Source organism: Vigna unguiculata, chromosome 5 (genome assembly GCF_004118075.2).
Source record: "Vigna unguiculata cultivar IT97K-499-35 chromosome 5, ASM411807v1, whole genome shotgun sequence".
Lineage (NCBI taxonomy): Eukaryota > Viridiplantae > Streptophyta > Magnoliopsida > Fabales > Fabaceae > Vigna > Vigna unguiculata.
Window position 1 is genome coordinate 24,111,922 of NC_040283.1, and position 8,667 is coordinate 24,120,588.

Here is an 8,667-nt window from a genome sequence, read left to right on the forward strand (position 1 = left end):
CACCAACTTGAACGAAATGAAAAGAAAATGCACATGCATGCTATGACAACGTGAAAATTTGGGAGAACTTTCCCACCTTGGGCCCACCATACAATAACCCTCCAATTTATAACAAACTTACCCTAAACTAGGCCATGCAAACACGTGAAATAGAGTAGAAAGAGAGAAGAAACAGAAAAGCAATGTGGTAAGAAACAATAATATAATAATGAAAGACCACAAACATCCCATCAAACTAAAATTGGTTTTTCACACCCAAAACTTAAGTGTTGCACCTTCATAAATCACAATGCAATTCAATAATTTAAAGAGGAAACAAACCTTTGCACGTGGACCACACCCATGCAATTTATGTGAAAGAGAATTGAAAAGTAAGAAAAAGAAAGCAAAAACCATGAACCCATTCACTCTCTACAGCGTGAATAAAAGAGAAGAAAGAAGAAAGAGAACTATGTGTGTGGCTAACGGAAACAAAGAAAAAACATACACCCATCCTCCAACCAATGCGTGACACCTCTCAACATGCATGAAAACTCACGAAAACCAGCCACCTGCACCAGCTACTGCGTAAGCATATATCCATCACTTTCTCTACATTTGATACATTAAAATACATGGCTCATCAACGAAAACTTTCACTGCACCATACACATGGACCTCCACGGTTCCTTGTGCATAAAAATGGTGTATCTATAAAAAACCAAAAGCTTTTGAAACAAAAGGTTTGTGACTCCATGTACGTAAAATGAGAAAAGAAGAAAGTTGCCATATGATATCATGCCTTTCCCTAAAGTCTGCACCATAAGAGTTTTAAAGAAAAAATGCTCATAATAATTAAAGTTGCTTTTGCATGCTGCACCGTGAGCTAAAGAATCAACTAAATGGTATGGGTTCTTCAACAAGCCACCCCTAACATGAATTTAAATTTAAAATAACATACAAAGGAAGAAAAGTACTGCACTTTAAACAAATTTTGAAACCTATGAAGAAGAATCTACACCTTAAGCAAAAGTCCCATGGCTAAGAAAATATAGAAACCTTGCACCCATCAACCACTAGAAAATGTGAATGAAAAATGGCCCTATTCAAGAGATATAACAAACCTATTTGCATACATAAACAAGATTCAAGGAACCCAACTACCATCACGAAACCAACACGATACTAGAACCCATCTTTTCATGATATGAAAATAACATAAAAGTGAAGAAAACATACTACCCCATGTATGGGTTCACAAGAAAAACAACAACCAAACAAGGTAAAGCCATCAAGTTTCCATGCACAAAAACAAGCCATCTATGAAAATTTAAAAGACAAGGTTGGCTTCCCCTACCTCTTGTAGTTGTGCTCTCTCTCGGCTCCACACCCTACTCCCAATTTCTCTCCTCTTCATCTCCCCTCATTACTTCCATCCCCAAATAACCTAGAGTGTTTTTCTTATCAAAAACCCTAGCCTTCACCTAACACTACTACCCTCCTATTCTGGGTTTTTTTTTTCTTTTTAAAAATTTAGTTAAGATTCTATAAAATAAAAACAAACCAAAATTTGTGGTTTGGCGAAAGCAAAGAACATTTAAGTTCATACAATAACATGAAAAATGGAAACAGAAAGAGAAACCATGCTTCTCAAAGATTAAAAAGAGGAGGGAGAAAACTATAGAAAATTCGTGGGCCCCACAACATAATTAAGGAAGAAAGAGAGAAAAAATAAACATTAATAGCCTAGTGCATGCGGCAACCAGGACTCAAACTCACGCACTGTGTCATACTACATATATGCATCTGCCACTATACGAGATACTTTCTCATTATATATTGTGCACAAATTAAATATAAACGCATATTAGTTAACCATGATCGAACACTTGTACTTGCACACAAATTTTTCAAAGCGCTAGCTACTGAAGTAAACGCATTCTCATGATATATAGCGTACCAATTGTTTATATACACTTATATTCCATATTTAATATTTCCATAAACTAATTAAAATAAATAAACAACACTTAACTTAAATCAATCAATTAATTATTTCATCATATATCAAAATTAAATATAATACTTAATTTAAATAAATCCATAATCTCAAACAATCCATCAATTTTTCTATGTTTATTCTAATTTTTCCCGGATCTTACATTCTTAGTCTCCCTCACTCTCTTTTCTGATGATTTATTATGACTCTCTGCTTCCTCACTTACTCTATTCTCTCTCACAAATTTAGCACAAAATAAAGAAAATAATAACAAAAACGAAATTAATTAAAAAAAATTATGGTTTAATGGCTATTAGTTGTGATTACTGCACCCAACTACTACCTGTAAGACCCGAGAAATTTAATTAATTAAATAATTAATTAATTAATAAATGCGGGTAATGGGAGTCTTTATGGCATTTAATTCTGACTTTTATGACGTAGAATGGTACTAGCTCAAATTGTTAAGAGTACTTGATTGTTATGATAAAACTTGGGTTTGAGTCCTATGTATGTCAATTGTGTGTTATTGGATGGGTCATGATGAAAGATAATATAATCCTAGATTTATATGAATTATCATGAAATATGGATTGGTTGAATTTGTCATGCATTTGAATTGTAACTATTTGGTAGTGTGTTTGAACCTTGGTAAACACGAATTAAGCTTTGTTTCTACTAAAATCATTTTTGGCATGGACAAGTAAGGGGACTAGAAAATCACCATCGAATAGCCATTGAATGACAATTAAACATAATTTTAATGTCATTTTCGTTTTACTTCCATTAAACGTAATTAAGGTGTAGTTAAGAGCCTTTAGGAGAGAGGAGAATAGGTTTTGAGACTACCATAGTTGTGAGGGTTTTTGAGATAGCATTCTAGACACTAGTTAGAGAAAATATTGAAGATTTAGAGCTTATTTGGAGAGGAGATCAATGTTAGAGCAATTGTGGTGCAAGAAGGACTCCAACTTAGGCACTTGTAGCAAAGAATTGCAGGTTAAGGGAGCTGAACCCGAATTTGTTTATGGTAGTTGATATATTGTATGGTGTATAAGATAATAATATATGAATTCCTCTGAATAAGTTCGAAATTTTGGGTTTCTGGAAATTTTCCAAAACCTGCTTAGCAAACCTTCAAAGCCGCCAAGCGACTCATATTTTTCGGTGTGTTTTCTGGGTTCCTACGAGGAACCGCCAAGCAGCCAATTCCTGTTGCTAGCCAACATAACCTATCCCATCCAGTATTCCAAGTTTATAAATGATCTGCCTGGCAGTAGTGAACACCCTCCAGGCGACACGAGCAAATATTGGTTGAATTCGTGTACTTTGGGATTTTTGGGTGGTTCTAATGGGAGCGAAAATGATTATTGGAATTTTGTTAATGGATGTATACCTGAGGTGATGATTCACATAGTGATTTTGACGATTTGGTGATGTAGGAACCTTGGAATATATCAATGTTAATAAGTATAATTAAGCTTGAATTTATGGTTCAATGGTAGTATGTTGGAAAAATGTTAGCAGAATTAACTATGTGGAATTAATTATCAGTTCTTTTGGATATGAGAAGGGATTAACATAATTTGAGTTTTTGAGAGGTTTGGGATATTGATACTAGACGAACAAGGTTTAGTTAACTATGGGTTAAGCATAAGTGGATGCATAAATAATTTAGGATTCATAGATCCTCTATGGAGTGGTTATAATCATAATGGAGTCCAGGTGAAGATAAAGAGATTCATAGGTTTACATGGAAATATATTTTGGATACAATTGATAACTTGGGTGGGTCTTGATTAGGGTTAAGTTAGGTGTGGGCAACTATCTAGATTGGGAGAGTTAGAGTATTCATGTCTAATTTATAAGTAGAACTAGGAATACTGCACTATGAGACTAGAAACATAAGTGAGCATGAAATTGGTAGCTTGTGAGTGCGCTGGAAATGTACTGGGTGCTTGAGTGAGAGCACAAGCTGCTACATCGTGACCAAACTAGTAAGCTCCTAGTACTGGTGTAGCGCTTGGAGGTAAGGACAAACCGTTAGGCGATAGCTACAAAAATCAGTAAGGTCTGGAGCGCTTAGCACCCAACAATGAACATGGTCCCACCATGCAATAGAGACAATCATAGAAGGTCATTAGAGTGTGGGGCACCTGGTGGCAAGGTGGGTTCCGCTTGGCAATGAGTGAGAAACCAGAGACTTTTAGAGGCGCATAACGCCTGGCGGTAGAGGAGTTTTTCTAGGAGGTCAGGAACTGGATTTCGCCTGGCAGTTGTACAACAGTGTCTAGTGATAATGCTAGGGCATAATGTTTGTATGCTTTGGGTGATACCTTAAATATCAACGTGCTAGAGTGTTGCTTGAGTTGTGGCTTGGGATAGAGGGTTGATGAGTTCAAATTTTTACCCTCGTTTAATATTTTAATTTGGGGATTTAATAGAATTTTTGTGCTTAAGGATTGATTTAAACATGATTTGTGATTATTGGATTTATTGAGTTCGTAAGTTAAAAATGATGTAAAAATTGATTTTAGTTGCATAAAATATTATTGGATATTCTAACGTTCGTTGATGCAGCCGAAGTTTAATTCGGTCATTAAAAGTGTGGATCTGAAATATTCAAAGTTACAAAATAAGTACAAAATCAGTAAATTTTGGAAAGAAATAATTCAAGAGCTTAATGCACTCCCAATTTTATTTTACACACTCCTTCTTTAAGTGGACCACTTAAAAACTTGTTTTGCACCCCAAGTTTCTATTGAGTTGCACCCCTTCTACCACTTGAACCCAACTCAACCTGATCATGCCATTTGACAATCCTCCACTAATTAAACTAGCCAACCATAACATGACGTGTGTCTAAATCCAAGCACTCATTAACCAGCCAATTAGAGCTTGCCACCTCATCATCTCCTAAAAACATAAACACTAGCCTCCATCTCTTCATGATGCCGCACCTGCACCTCACTAGCAGCCACCACAAACTCATAGCCAACCACTGTACCATCCACGCTCACGTCACCGGAGCAACGTTTCCACCACAAACCTCGATCTTTGTGCATCACCTTACGCCAATGCAAGAGCCACTATTGCAACACCCGATTCATGCGGCCACCACGTGTAATGAACGAGTCAAAATAGCAGCAACCATGGAAGCATCATGCCAGAGATGGACCACCATCGTTGTAGTGCCAGTCATGCGAACCAACAATGTCAATGGCGTTCCACCATGCATCTGTAGAGAAAATACGAGCCGTTTTGCAATAGTAGCCACGAATTTGTTGGAGACAACCATCTCCATCGCAGATCTGCTCGCAGCACGCATGAACTAGAACAACCATGCACCTCCCCGACAGCGACGCCAAATTTGATATCACTATCGTTAAGTGATCAAATTAACACTACTTAAGTCTAGCAACTTCAGTATTGCCAAGTTAGTAGTGAACCTACTAGATATGGTTAAGCTAACCCTGAGTCGTATCCCAATGAATACAAAATTAATTTTTAATTTCGAGATGATATGATATGAAAAAATTTAGAGAAGAATTTAAGAATGAAATAGCAAATTAATAAAAGACTTGTAGTAACAATTATAATAAAACAGGTTAAATTCACTGCTTTCAATATAGATTCTTCATCGGTTATCTTCAAATTATTGTTCAATTAACTATTGTTTTTTTACTTCAAATTAATTAAAGTAAATTCTTAATTAATTTGTTGTCATTCTGATTATTAACCAAAGTAAATTCTCAATCACAAGTAGGAAATTTGTAGATTAATTATAATAGATTCAATCGTAGTACATTCTCAATTAAATATTACTATGCTTAATCATGTCTATTCTTTTATCCTCTAAAAGCAAGCAAAAAGCTAATTAACCAAAGTAAATTCTTGATTAATTATATTTAAAGTTTTTACCTCTAATCAAAGTACATTCTCAATTATTATTCTCAATTATTAGCAAAAAACTACTTAAATACATGAAAGTTTCTAAATTTAATCAAAGTAAATTCTCAATTAAAGTTAAAAACCCTTGAATTCATGTGATTAACATACATGTAGACTAAAACATCTCACTAATTAGCTATGATGTAAAAGCGTTACCTTTCACGTGATTTAGAGATAAAAGACATAAATGAATTAAAATAAAAAATAATCAAAAGAACAAAGACATTATTTTAATTTAACCTCAGAATCTATAATGAAATTACAATGGAACCAACCTTAAGAGCTTACCCCTCCATCGATTGGATGGAATACATCATGATGAATGAAAGAAAAAAAATAAAAGGATGGAAAAATGAGAGATGTGGTAGATGGTAGTGAGCAAAACTAGAGAGTTACTAAGTGTCCATTTTCCGCTCCCTTAGGTCTCTATATAGGCCTTGTTTGGACTTGGATCTTATACTTTTGTTCCTAAAATCTTTTATCTTTTTATATAATATCTCTCAAATAATTAACAATTTTTATCAATTTTTAAAATATTTGGAAGATTTTATCTATTGATAATTTGAGATATAATAAAGATAATTAATTAAAAATATTTAATTACTTAGCAACTTAATTTTTGTGCAATTTCTAATTCTGCCCCTCTTGTTTGACTATTTGACCAACTTTGACCAGGATTTGCCAAGAGTTGACTGTTGCCTTGACCATTTAACCCATTGACTGTGCAATGGCAAACTGACACGTGGTAGCTTCTTCTATCCCTAAGTTAGGGTTTCTGCGTGAGTTTCTTCCTTAACTTGTGTGTTGGCCTATTGTAGATGACAACATTCGACGTGGTGGTGCTCGCGATTTGCTGGCGAGGTGCATGGTTGTTTTGGTTCCTATGCGCTGCTAGTTTATGGCATTCCTCGAGTTGTGGTTCGAAATGGCATCTCTTGAGTTATGGCTTAAGATGGCGGATGAACCTGAGCATTCCTTGAGTTGGGGCTCGGATTGGCGAGTGTTGCCGATATGAGTGTGCGAGTTGTGGTTCGTACGACTAGGTCTAGAAACATTGCCCTCTTCGACTTGGTTGACGAGTTTGTTAGTCTTGGGACATTACGAACTATGCTTCGTATCAGAAACTCCACTTGGTGTTATGGATTGTAGTCCGTAGCAGGTTACCCACACGTGTTCCATAAGTTGTGGCTTGTAGGTGTGGCAGCAAAGGGGATCTTGAGGTATTCATCTAAAGACGTAGAACATGGATAACATGGTGGTGGCCATGTGGTATGGAATCAAAAGATAGAGTTCCTTTGATGTGTGTGTGCATATATTTTAATTATATATATATATATATATATATATATATATATATATATATATATGTTTATCTATTAGCTCACCATATATGCTTGTGTTTGGTGATGATCATGTAATGCGTTACACAGGAGCATATGATGTTGCAAGAGGTGAAAAACCAAGAGGGGGGTGAATTGGATTTTTATAAAACTTAACAGAATTAAAAACGTTTCTCAAAATTTTATTGATTAACTTCAAGTAACAATTACTTTAATTGCAAGTGTAGATTAATAAAGAGTTTAGGGAAGAAGATATATACACTAATATTTATATTGGTTTGGATAAAAGAACCTTACGTCCAGTTGTTAATCTCTTAAATAAAGAGATTAACTCAATCACTATAATAATCAGAGTACAAACAAATTATAAAATAGTAAAGAAGTAGAAAACACTTCTCTTGAATCACACAAGAGATGAAGACATCTCCCTTGAAATCCACAAGGGATGAAAACACCTTCCTTGAATCACACAAGAATGAACAAAAACTCCCCCCTGAGTCACACAGAGGATGACCAACTTTCCTAGCAACAACTCACTTAGAAAAAGTTGTCGCTCACTCACACTACGCTTTTCAAAGCTATTTTTAAGAATCTCACAGAGCACCACTTTGCAGTCACAACATAAGAACTCTGAATCTTAAAAAAAGGTACTTTTGAAGTTGGAAACTGAGTTCTATTTAAAGAGGTTTTCGAAAGCTAAGTTAGAAATGAAGAGTTGAGCTGAAACTTCCAAAGATAATCGATTATTCTAGTGCTTTTCAAAAACAAAGATTTGTAGTGGTAATCAATTACCCAAAATGGCAATCGATTATCTCATGTACATTTTTGAACAAATAATTTTATAACTTCTAGTGGTAATTGATTACCAGAAATGGTAATCGATTTGTTGGAGTCGTTTTGGAAGAGCCAAGTTATAACTGCTAGTGATAATCGATTACCATTTGTGGTAATCAATTATCTTAAATGGATTTTCAAAAAATAAAAGTTTTGAGTTGGTAATCGATTATAATAAGTTGGTAATCGATTACCACACTGATTTTTGCAAAAATTTAGTTTTTCTTAGAGGATTTGCTAGCTGGTTGTTGTTCTAACAATCTTACAACTAACTAGAGAAAGTTAAGCCTATTATAATAAGAAATTTAAATATAAAATTTGTTGTCTTCAATATCTTCAAGTATTTTCTTCAATATCTTTATCATCATCAAAATCTTTTTAATCAATCTTCTTCTTTTGTCAACACCCGAGTCCTACACTTAAGGCCATGGTCGAGTAAATTCACGATGTGATTGGATGTGCTGGTCTCATATAGGTTATGAGACTATGGATGCATATTTACCTTGTGTAATAAGGTCTCTAAGTGTGTGAGTCTTGCCAAGTGAATTTATTTATTTTGGTTGA